The 13,131-nt window shown below is 41.5% G+C and overlaps 1 protein-coding gene across 3 annotated transcripts in view; it reads right to left on the bottom strand.

Annotated features, from left to right (window-relative positions):
* Window positions 1–13,131, bottom strand: part of LOC112266166 (protocadherin Fat 3) — a 350,540-nt gene that overhangs the window by 79,581 nt on the left and 257,828 nt on the right. The gene's annotated exons all lie outside the window — the stretch shown is intronic.

Below are 13,131 nucleotides of genomic sequence, written 5' to 3'. Positions count from 1 at the left end.
TCATTTTCTAAATGACACAGTGAGGGGGTGCCGTAGATATATGGAGAGAAATGCTAATGAATTACAGACAGAGAGAGAAAGAGACAGAGACAGAGAGACAGAGAGAGATGCACACAGAAAGAAAGAGAGAGAGAGAGAGAGAGAGAGAGAGAGAGAGAGAGAGGGGTGGAGGGGTAGTAGTGGGAGAGAGAGAGAGAGAGGGAGGGAGAGAGAGAGAGAGAGAGGGGGTGGTGGAGGGGTAGTAGTGGGAGAGAGAGAGGGAGGGAGATAGGGAGAGGGGGTGGTGGAGGGGTAGTAGTGGGAGAGAGAGAGAGAGAGAGAGAGGGAGGGAGAGAGAGAGAGAGAGAGAGAGAGGGGTGGTGGAGGGGTAGTAGTGGGAGAGAGAGAGGGGGAGATAGGGAGAGGGGGTGGTGGAGGGGTAGTAGTGGGAGAGAGAGAGGGAGGGAGATAGGGAGAGGGGGTGGTGGAGGGATAGTAGTGGGAGAGAGAGAGGGAGAGAGATAGGGAGAGGGGGTAGTAGGGGAGAGAGAGAGGGCGAGAGATAGGGAGAGGGGGTGGTGGAGGTGTAGTAGTGGGAGAGAGAGAGGGAAGGATATAGGGAGAGGGGGGTGGTGGAAGGGTAGTAGTGGGAGAGAGAGGGAGGGAGATAGGGAGAGGGGGTGGTGGGGTGGTAGTAGTGGGAGAGAGAGAGGGAGGGAGATAGGGAGAGGGGGTGGTGGGGTGGTAGTAGTGGGAGAGAGAGGGGGGAGGGAGATAGGGAGAGGGGGTGGTGGAGGGGTAGTAGTGGGAGAGAGAGAGGGAGGGAGATAGGGAGAGGGGGTGGGGGAGGGGTAGTAGTGGGAGAGAGAGAGGGAGGGAGATAGAGAGAGGGGCTGGTGGAGGGGTAGTAGTGGGAGAGAGAGAGGGAGGGAGATAGGGAGAGGGGGGTGGTGGAGGGGTAGTTGGGTAGAGAGAGAGGGGGAGGGAGATAGGGAGAGGGAGAGGAGGGAGGTGGCTCAGAAAGACAACAGGGGTGTGTGAAAGGAACATAAATGACAGCATAAGGGAAGAAGAGAGGAAGAAGGAGAAATTAAGGACTCCAAGCCTGTGGCGGTTGACCCCTCTGTGAGTGAATGTAACCTGCTCTGTTCAGCACAGTGAGAGAGAGGTAGAGACAGAGGGAATAGGGTGAACAAGCAACTGGTGGCCAACACCTCACAGGACAACAATGTTCACTAAAGGTCAACATTAACAGCTCTCCATTCATCAGAGAGAGAGAGAGGAGAGAGAACCTGAGAGAGAAACAGAATGAAAGAGAGACAGAAGAGCTTGGGGAATACATTAGACAGGTACGCGTGTCCGGCCTGCCAACAACATACAGCAGCACAGCACTGCAGCACAAAGACAGCACAGACAAGCTAGCATACACTGAACATACGCTAATGCAGCTAAAACATGCTAATATACTGTTTACACTAAGCTATATCCACTGATTATACACATGCATTATTAAAGAAGACCCTACAGCCATTGAACTATCAGTGTATTATTAATATGTTAACATGAAACAGACAATTTAAGTGGTTGGGATAAGACTGATGAGGAGAAACGATTGAGAGTAGAGTTTCATAAGGACTGATTGGGCACAGTAGTACTGTAGGTTTGAGTAGAGAGTAGCATTGGTGGGTGGGGAATAAAGAATGCCAGCTGTTGGAAACACCAAAGGCAGACAATGCTTGTCTGTGTGCCACTGAGTATGCACACAATAATGTGATTATTGTGGATCATCAGATTAATATAATAGAAGAACGATTTCCCTAATAATCCTGTTTACATGGAAACATCTGAAATCAGGCTCCCTGATGGCACTCTGATAAATGCAGAAAATCACCAATCAAAATAAACGTTCTACCACCCTTTTTCTCCTCAATGTCATGACTTCCCTGTTGGGTGAAGATGATAAGCGCCAGATTCCCCCCTCTCAATCCCAAACCGTTTTATGACCGGTCGTAAATAGAGTGTGGAAACGTTGGGTTTGGCAGGATTGAGGGGAAGAAAACTCTTTGTTACAAGGAGATTCCTCCCGCCAAAACGATAACATCAAAAGGTTGAATAATGAAACAATATTTCTGTAGTCCAAGTGGTTGGAGTTGTCCACGGACAAAATTGAAATTAGACCAGAAGACGTGAGGACGCAGTCCACACTTCATGAATGGTTAAGAAATCTTCAAAACTAATGACTACACATTCACAGTCTGCAGCTGTATATGTAAAATAGTCTAGGAAACTCGACTGAAGACGAGAAAATAACATTTCCCTATCGAACGACCGAATGGTACTCTGAAAGATCCATCCTAAAGACATATCCCTATCGAACGACCGAATGGTACTCTGAAAGATCCATTCTAAAGACATTTCTCTATCGAACGACCGAATGGTACTCTGAAAGATCCATTCTAAAGACATTTCCCTATCGAACGACCGAATGGTACTCTGAAAGATCCATTCTAAAGACATATCCCTATCGAACGACCGAATGGTACTCTGAAAGATCCATTCTAAAGACATTTCCCTATCGAACGACCGAATGGTACTCTGAAAGATTCATTCTAAAGACATTTCCCTATCGAACGACCGAATGGTACTCTGAAAGATCCATTCTAAAGACATTTCCCTATCGAACGACCGAATGGTACTCTGAAAGATCCATTCTAAAGACATTTCCCTATCGAACGACCGAATGGTACTCTGAAAGATCCATTCTAAAGACATTTCCCTATCGAACGACCGAATGGTACTCTGAAAGATCCATTCTAAAGACATATCCCTATCGAACGACCGAATGGTACTCTGAAAGATCCATTCTAAAGACATATCCCTATCGAACGACCGAATGGTACTCTGAAAGATTCATTCTAAAGACATTTCCCTATCGAATGACCAAATGGTACTCTGAAAGATCCATTCTAAAGACATTTCCCTATCGAACGACCGAATGGTACTCTGAAAGATTCATTCTAAAGACATTTCCCTATCGAATGACCGAATGGTACTCTGAAAGATCCATTCTAAAGACATTTCTCTATCGAATGACTGAATGGTACTCTGAAAGATCCATTCTAAAGACATTTCCCTATCGAATGACCGAATGGTACTCTGAAAGATCTATTCTAAAGACATTTCTCTATCGAATGACTGAATGGTACTCTGAAAGATCCATTCTAAAGACATTTCCCTATCGAATGACCGAATGGTACTCTGAAAGATCCATTCCAAAGAACATTTTCTTATCAAAAGACCATTGGTACGCCTGACATAACCATTGTAACAGCAGACAAGCTACAACCACGAAAAACATTATGACTTCTGGGGAACACAACCAGAGACTTTCTATCGACTGACTCTCCAGCAGACGGACCAGCAATTTCAACAGAGAGACAACAAAAGGCATACAATCATAAATATGTACATTGCAATTATTTTTGAATGAGCGGCCATTCTTGTGTAAAGTATTAGCATTTCCATGAGCATAGTTATCAGCTGTGTGTACGATAATGAAGTCCTATGTCTTTTCTCCCGCTCTTTCTTACATGAACCTCCCTTTTCATTTTGTGTAACAAGTCATCATATTGGTTTAATCCACTAGGGACTTTTCATTGCATTATGTAGTACTCAATGTTTAAGCTATTCTGTTTGTGTGTTTATGTAATTCTGTGTGATTATTTAGTTAGTTGGTAAATAAATAATTAAGACAATTTGTATATAGCTGATTCATCATTTATGCTATGGTTCGTGCAGATATCCAAGGATTTTGTGACATTCAGAATGAAACTGATAGAAGATAACAATTGATTGATGACTGAAATGTAAGAGATATTTATATCTTTAGAGTTCATTTGGAAAACGGTAACTCATTCAACAAACTTTTTCTACTTACTATTTAAATAATTGTTACATGAGTAATTTAATCACAATAATAATTAAACATTATTAATTGATTTGATAAAACAATAGTCATCGCATTATTGATAGCCAAGACGACACCAATTTCGTGGTGTCCAATTGGTAGTTACAGTCTTGCTGCAACTCCCGTACGGACTCGGGAGAGGCGAAGGTCAAGAGCCGTGCGTCCTCCGAAACACAACTGCTCGCTTAACCCGGAGGCCAGCTGTACACCTTGCGACCGTATCAGCGCGCGTTGCGCCTGGCTTTCTACCGGAGCGATGGGACTAGAATGTCCCTAGTGGCCAAACCCTGCCCTAACCCGGACGACGCTTGGCAGATTGTGCGCCGCCCCATGGGTCTGCCGGTAAAGGCCGGCTGCGATGGAGACTGGACTCGAACCAGGATCTCTATTGGCACAGCTAGCACTGCAATGCAGTGCCTTAGACCACTGCGTCCATGTTATTTTCGGTAAGCATATTTGATTCTGAGTTCAGACATATAAAGTTGGCATGTAAAAACAAATTCTAAGACAAATACATTCAATTGTTCCGAACTCACTTACATTTATTTGATTAATTTAGCAGACGCTCTTATCCAGAGCGACGTACAGTAGTGAATGCATACATTTTCAATCATACTGGTCCCCCGTGGGAATCGAACCCAGCACCCTGAGTAAGGTGTTAACATGACTATTGTACAATATGCCTACTGCGATCATCAGCTTAATATTGAAGTATTCATGTGCCTCTAAACGTACTCATTGACAGTAGTGCCAGAAAGGCCTCATCTAGAACCACAAAGCAACAACAACACAACATGTTTTGGACAAAATAGCTAAAGAGTTGGAGTCTAGAGCAGAAAAATGCTTTTCTCACTGAAGCTGAAGTTACAGTACAACTTTTATGAGAGATGGTTTGACAGGCTCCACTCCTTTGTTTTCTCACTCCTATGTTTTCTCGCTGTCTTGCTTTTCTCTCCCTCTCTGATAGGAATGAAAGTTGTTGAAGTCACCCTGAGACGTGGAAAACAAGAGAAACTTTCACAGACGAGTGTGAAGATGTTGTTACAAACACATTATCCTACTAGAAACACACAACCTTACTGGAAACACACTACCCTACTACAAACACCCTACCCTACTACAAACACACTACAACAAACCCACCACCCTACTAGAAACACACTACCCTAATACAAACACACTACAACAAACTCACCACCCTACTACAAACACACCACCCTACTAGAAACACCCTACCCTAATACAAACACACTACAACAAACTCACCACCCTACTAGAAACACACCACCCTACTAGAAACACCCTACCCTAATACAAACACACTACAACAAACTCACCACCCTACTAGAAACACACCACACTACTAGAAACACACTACTAGAAACACACTACCCTACTAGAAACACACACACTACTAACAACTACTACTACTAGAAACCACCCTACTAGAAACACACTACCCTACTACAAACACACTACAACTAAACACACTACCCTACTAGAAACACACTACCCTACTAGAAACACACTACCCTACTAGAAACACACTACACTACAACAAACACACCACCCTACTAGAAACACACTACCCTACTAGAAACACACCTACCCTAGAAACACACTACCCTACAAACACACTACCCTACTAGAAACACACACTACCCTACTAGAAACACACCACCCTACTAGAAACACACTACCCTACTAGAAACACACTACAACAAACTCACCACCCTACTAGAAACACACTACCCTACTAGAAACACACTACCCTACTAGAAACACACTAGAAACACACTACCCTACTAGAAACACACTACCCTACTAGAAACACACTACCCTACTAGAAACACACTACCCTACTAGAAACACCCTACTACTAAACACACTACACCTAACTAGAAACACACTACAAGAAACACACACCCTACTAGAAACACACCACCCTACTAGAAACACACTACCCTACTAGAAACACACTACTAGAAACAAACTCACCACCCTACTAGAAACACACTACCCTACTAGAAACACACTACCCTACTAGAAACACACTACCCTACTAGAAACACACCTACCCTACTAGAAACACACTACCCTAGAAACACACTAGAAACACACTACACTACAACAGAACAACACACTACACACTACTACTAGAAACACACTACCCTACTAGAAACACACTACCCTACTAGAAACACACTACCTACTAGAAACACACTACACTACTAGAAACACACTACCCTACTAGAAACACACTACCCTACTAGAAACACACTACCCTACTAGAAACACACTACCCTACTAGAAACACACTACACTACTAGAAACACACTACCCTACTAGAAACACACTACCCTACTAGAAACACACTACTAGAAACACACTACCCTACTAGAAACACACTACTACTAGAAACACACTACTACTAGAAACACACTACTACTAGAAACACCCTACTAGAAACACACTACTAGAAACACACTACACTACTAGAAACACACTACACTACTAGAAACACACTACTACTAGAAACACACTACTAGAAACACACTACACTACTAGAAACACACTACCCTACTAGAAACACACTACCCTACTAGAAACACACTACACTACTAGAAACACACTACACTACTAGAAACACACTACCCTACTAGAAACACACTACTAGAAACACCCTACTAGAAACACCCTACTAGAAACACACTACTAGAAACACACCCTACTAGAAACACACTACCCTACTAGAAACACACTACCCTACCAGAAACACACTACCCTACCAGAAACACACTACCCTACCAGAAACACACTACACTACCAGAAACACACTACTAGAAACACACTACTAGAAACACACTACACTACTAGAAACACACTACTACTAGAAACACACTACTAGAAACACACTACACTACTAGAAACACACTACTAGAAACACACTACACTACTAGAAACATACTACCCTAATAGAAACACACTACTAGAAACACACTACCCTAATAGAAACACACTACTAGAAACACACTACCCTACTAGAAACACACTACCCTAATAGAAACACACTACTAGAAACACACTACTCTACTAGAAACACACTACCCTACTGAAAACACACTACCCTATTGAAAAACACACTACCATACTGGAAACACACTACCCTACTAGAAACACACTACTACTAGAAACACACTACTAGAAACACACTACACTACTAGAAACACACTACCCTACTAGAAACACACTACCCTACTAGAAACACACTACCCTACTAGAAACACACTACTAGAAACACACTACCCTACTAGAAACACACCCTACTAGAAACACACTACTAGAAACACACTACTAGAAACACACTACTAGAAACACACTACCCTACTAGAAACACACTACTAGAAACACACTACCCTACTAGAAACACACTACTAGAAACACACTACCCTACTAGAAACACACTACCCTACTAGAAACACACTACCCTACTAGAAACACACTACCCTACTAGAAACACACTACTAGAAACACACTACTAGAAACACACTACCCTACTAGAAACACACTACTAGAAACACACTACTAGAAACACACTACCCTACTAGAAACACACTACCCTACTAGAAACACACTACCCTACTAGAAACACACTACACTACTAGAAACACACTACCCTACTAGAAACACACTACCCTACTAGAAACACACTACCCTACTAGAAACACACTACCCTACTAGAAACACACTACCCTACTAGAAACACACTACCCTAGAAACACACTACTAGAAACACACTAGAAACACACTACCCTACTAGAAACACACTACACTACACCTACTACTAGAAACACACTAGAAACACACTACCCTACTAGAAACACACTACTAGAAACACACTACTACTAGAAACACACTACTAGAAACACACTACCCTACTAGAAACACACTACTACCCACACTACTAGAAACACACTACTAGAAACACTACTAGAAACACACTACCCTACTAGAAACACACTACTAGAAACACACTAGAAACACACTACTAGAAACACTACTAGAAACACACTACTAGAAAACACACTACTACTACTAGAAACACACTACCCTACTAGAAACACACTACTAGAAACTACTAGAAACACACTACCCTACTAGAAACACACTACCCTACTAGAAACACACTACCCTACTAGAAACACACTACCCTACTAGAAACACACTACCCTACTAGAAACACACTACCACTACTAGAAACACACTACTAGAAACACACTACTAGAAACACACTACTAGAAACACACTACCCTACTAGAAACACACTACCCTACTAGAAACACACTACACTACTAGAAACACACTACCCTACTAGAAACACACTACCCTACTAGAAACACACTACCCTACTAGAAACACACTACCCTACTAGAAACACACTACCCTACTAGAAACACTACCCTACTAGAAACACACTACTAGAAACACACTACCCTACTAGAAACACACTACCCTACTAGAAACACACTACACTACTAGAAACACACTACCCTACTAGAAACACACTACCCTACTAGAAACACACTACCCTACTAGAAACACACTACCCTAAACACACTACCCTACTAGAAACACACTAGAAACACACTACTAGAAACACACTACTACTAGAAACACACTACCCTACTAGAAACACACTACCCTACTAGAAACACACTACTACTAGAAACACACTACCCTACTAGAAACACACTACCCTACTAGAAACACACTACCCTACTAGAAACACACTACCCTACTAGAAACACACTACCCTACTAGAAACACACTACCCTAGAAACACACTACCCTACTAGAAACACACTACCCTACTAGAAACACACTACTAGAAACACACTACCCTACTAGAAACACACTACCCTACTAGAAACACACTACTAGAAACACACTACTAGAAACACACTACTAGAAACACTACTAGAAACACTACTAGAAACACACTACCCTTCTGGAAACACACAACTCTACTAGAAACACACACTCTACCTCTCTCACAGACACACACACTCACCCACGTACACACACACACACTCACCCACGTACATACACACCCACGTGTACACACACCCACATGTACACACACCCACATGTACACCCACATGTACACCCACACACACACCACACACACACACACACACACACACCCTGTGCATTTGACCTTCTTGCAGATGCTGGCAGCAGGTTTTTCTTCCCCAATATCACTCAAGCTTTTGACTCTCGCATTTTATCTCAGGAGAACTATGCAGGATATTTAAAATGTGTAGTGTATTTGAGGTTTAAATAGGCTTCTGAAGTTTGTAATTTCCAATTATGAAAGATCTATCAATTTTATTTATTGTTATTTTTATTTATTTAATTAGGCAAGTCAGTTAAGAACACATGATTATTTACAATGACGGCCCACACCGGCCAAACCCAGATGACGCTGAGCCAATTGTACGCCTCCCTATGGGACTCCCAATCACGGCCGGATGTGATACAGCCTGGATCAATCCCGTCCATTAACAACAATAATTCACATTTCCTGTTGCTGCAGGATTATTTTCCTGCTGTAGCAAACTGGCTCAAATTAAGATTTTATGTCTGTACATTGGGACAGATTGGGCATGGGATTGTTCAATGACAAACATCTATTTGTTTGAAATCTATCATTTGATGGTTTCATTTCAGAGTGACAAATAACCATGTTTTTATGCAAAATGCTATGTATCTGTCACGCCTGCTCCCGCTCCCCCTCCCTGGTGCTCAAAGGTGCCAGGCTCCCCAGCATTACACACTCCTGCCACCATCATTACGCACACCTGCCTTCCCCCGTCACTCGCATCAGCGTATTATTGGACTCACCTGGACTCGATCACCTGTTTATTACCTCCCCTATATTAGTCAGTTCCCCATCTCTGTTCTCCACTGCTGCCTTGATGGTCGAATGTGGTTGTTTTGCCCGTGTGCTGACGCTGTGCCTGTCTTGTTTTATGTCTGTTCCTTATTAAATGTTGACTCCCTCTACCTGCTTCACATCTCTGGTGTCGGTCGTTACAGTACCACCTCATTCTCAGAGAAATAAGTAGTACTACAAGGTTTTAAACAGTCAAATGTAACACATATATATATACATTTATAAATAACTGTACAAATGATACATTTGTGACATCAATATCCCTATATACAGTGCATTCGGAAAGTATACAGACCCTCCTTGACTATTTCTACATTTTGTTATGTTACAGCCTTGTTTAAATTTTATTTTTATTTTTTAATCCTCATCAATCAACACCCATACCCCACAATGACAAAGCAAAAACTGTTTTTTGCTTTGGTGCCTTATTGGTACTTTATTTACATAAGTATCCTTTGCTATGAGACGCACATGAGCTCAGGTGCATCCTGTTTCCATTGATATTCCTTGAAATGTTTCTACAACTTGATTCAATTGATTGGACATGATTTGGAAAAGCACACACCTGTCTAAATAACGTCCCACAGTTAACAGTGTATGTCAGAGCATAAACCAAGCCATGAGGTCGAAGGAATTGTCCAAAAAGCTCAGAGACAGGATCGTGTCGAGGCACAGATCTGGGGAAGGGTACCAAGAAATGTCTGCAGCATTGAAGGTCCCCAACACAGGGGCCTCAATCATTCTTAAATGGAAGATGTTTGGAACTACCAAGACTCTTTCTAGAGCTGGCCGCCCGACCAAACTGAGAAATCGGGGGAGAAGGGCCTTGGTCAAGGAAGTGACCAAGAACCCGATGATGGGAGAACCTTCCAGAAGGATAACCATCTCGGCACCAATCAGGCCTTTATGGTAGGGTGGCCAGAAGGAGTGCAGCAAGGAGCCAAGGTAAGTTGCTAGCTAGCATTAAACTTATCTTATAAAAAACAATCAATCTTCACATAATCACTAGTTAACTACACATGGTTGATGATATTACTAGGTGAACTAGCTTGTCCTGCGTTGCATATAATCAATGCGGTACCTGTTAATTTATCATCAAATCACAGCCTACTTCGCCAAACGGGTGATGATTTAACAAAAGCACAATCGTAGCACGAATGTACCAAACCATAAACACCAATGCCTTTGGCAAAATCAATACACAGAAGTATATATTTTTAAACCTGCATATTTAGTTAAAAGAAATTCATGTTTGCAGGCAATATTAACTAGGGAAATTGTGTCACTTCTCTTGTGTTTATTGCACGCAGAGTCAGGGTATATGCAACAGTTTGGGCCGTCTGGCTCGTTGCAAACTAATTTGCCAGAATGTTACATAATTATGACATAACATTGAAGGTTGTGCAATGTAACAGCAATATTTAGACTTGGTTGGTCGGTTCTGTATTTCACTGACAGAATAAACGTTTTGTTTTCGAAATGATAGGATTTAACCATATTATTGACCAAAGGCTCATATTTCTGTGTTTATTATATTATAATTAAGTCTATGATTTGATATTTGATAGAGCAGTCTGACTGAGCAGTGGTAGGCAGCAGCAGGCTCGAAAGCATTAATTCAAACTTTACTGCGTTTGCCAGCAGCTCTTAGCAATGCTTGAATCACTGCAATGTTTATGACTTCTGTCGTAGCAGAATCAGAATTAGTTAGGTAACATTGATAAATAAGATGTTTTATTTACATAATAATGCTTATGTGAGATATTTGCCATTAGGATGTTTTCTTTTGGATAATACTGTTGGCAGTTGCAGTTATCCCTTCTTAGCTCGGGCTTAGTCACCTTGGCCCAGAGAGGGGAGAGACCAGGATTGTCTTCATATGTGAGGGTATCTGTTAAACCATGTGAAGGGCTCCACTATGTCTGTACACCAGTCACTCCCTACTTTTCCCATTGGGGGAGAAGTATGGCAGTGTCTGGAACCATTGTCCCCTCTGAGGTTGCCCCTATCTTGACCTAGTATATGACCTAAGATGTTCACTGTCTTTTCTGAGCTTGTCCAGGAGGGGGTGTATTTGAGATGGGAGTATCTAGAATTGACAATTGATATATGCCGTTGGATGAGGTAATGGTTTGGTAATATGAAGTACCAAGAATGAGAAGTAGAACCTCGTCTAAAGAGACCAAACTGAACAATCATTTATAGCTAATGCTGTCTGGCTATGGTATACTCCTCTCTCAAGTAAAAGGCCCTTTGTAATGTTCCTAAGATCTGTTATTCGTCATGTGAGTTGAGAGGGGTGTGTCTTAGCTATAAATGATACTAAGAAATGTTTTGTAAGGACTCTCAGAGAATTCATTTATAGACACTGAATTGATCTGAGAGTCACAGGGCTATGGTGAAGCTCAAATATAATTAAAGATGGACTTTATAATATAACTCTGACGTGTGTGGTTTGCTCTCTCAATGTTTAGTAATACAGGAAATTACCATGACACTTCAAGCCTATCAACTCCTGAGATTAGGCAGGCAATACTAAAGTGCCTATTAGAACATCCAATAGTCAAAGGTATATGAAATACAAATGGAATAAAGAGAAATAGTTGACGCGTTATAATTACTATAATAACTACAACCTAAAACTTCTTAACTGGGAATATTGAACCACCAGCTTTTATATGTTCTGAGCAAGGAACTTAAACATTAGCTTTTTTACATGGCACATATTGTACTTTTACTTTCTTCTCCAACACTGTGTTTTTGCATTATTTAAACCAAATTGAGCATGTTTCATTACTTATTTTTGACTAAATAGATTTTATTTATATATTATATTAAGTTAAAATAAGTGTTCATTCAGTATTGTTGTAATTGTCATTGTAATAGTCCGGGGGCCATTTGATTAATTGTTCAGCAGTCTTATGTCTTGGGGGTAGAAGCTGTTGATGAGCCTTTTGGTCCTAGACTTGGCCATCCGGTACTGCTTGCTGTGTGATAGCAGAAAAAACAGTCTATGACTCGGGTGACTGGAGTCTCTGACAATTGTTTAAATATAAATATATCAACCGATTAATCGGTATCTGTTTTTGTTGGTCCTCCAATAATCGATATCGGTATCGGCGTTGAAAAATCATTATCGGTCGACTTCTATTTTAAACTGCATTGTTGGTTAGGGGCTCGTACTGTAAGTAAGCATTTCACTATAAGGTTGCAGGAAATATGCTTTAAA

The sequence above is a fragment of the Oncorhynchus tshawytscha genome, linkage group LG13 (genome assembly GCF_018296145.1).
Source record: "Oncorhynchus tshawytscha isolate Ot180627B linkage group LG13, Otsh_v2.0, whole genome shotgun sequence".
NCBI lineage: Eukaryota > Metazoa > Chordata > Actinopteri > Salmoniformes > Salmonidae > Oncorhynchus > Oncorhynchus tshawytscha.
Note: the sequence above shows the minus strand (reverse complement) of the source record. Positions and strands in the feature narration are given on the sequence as shown.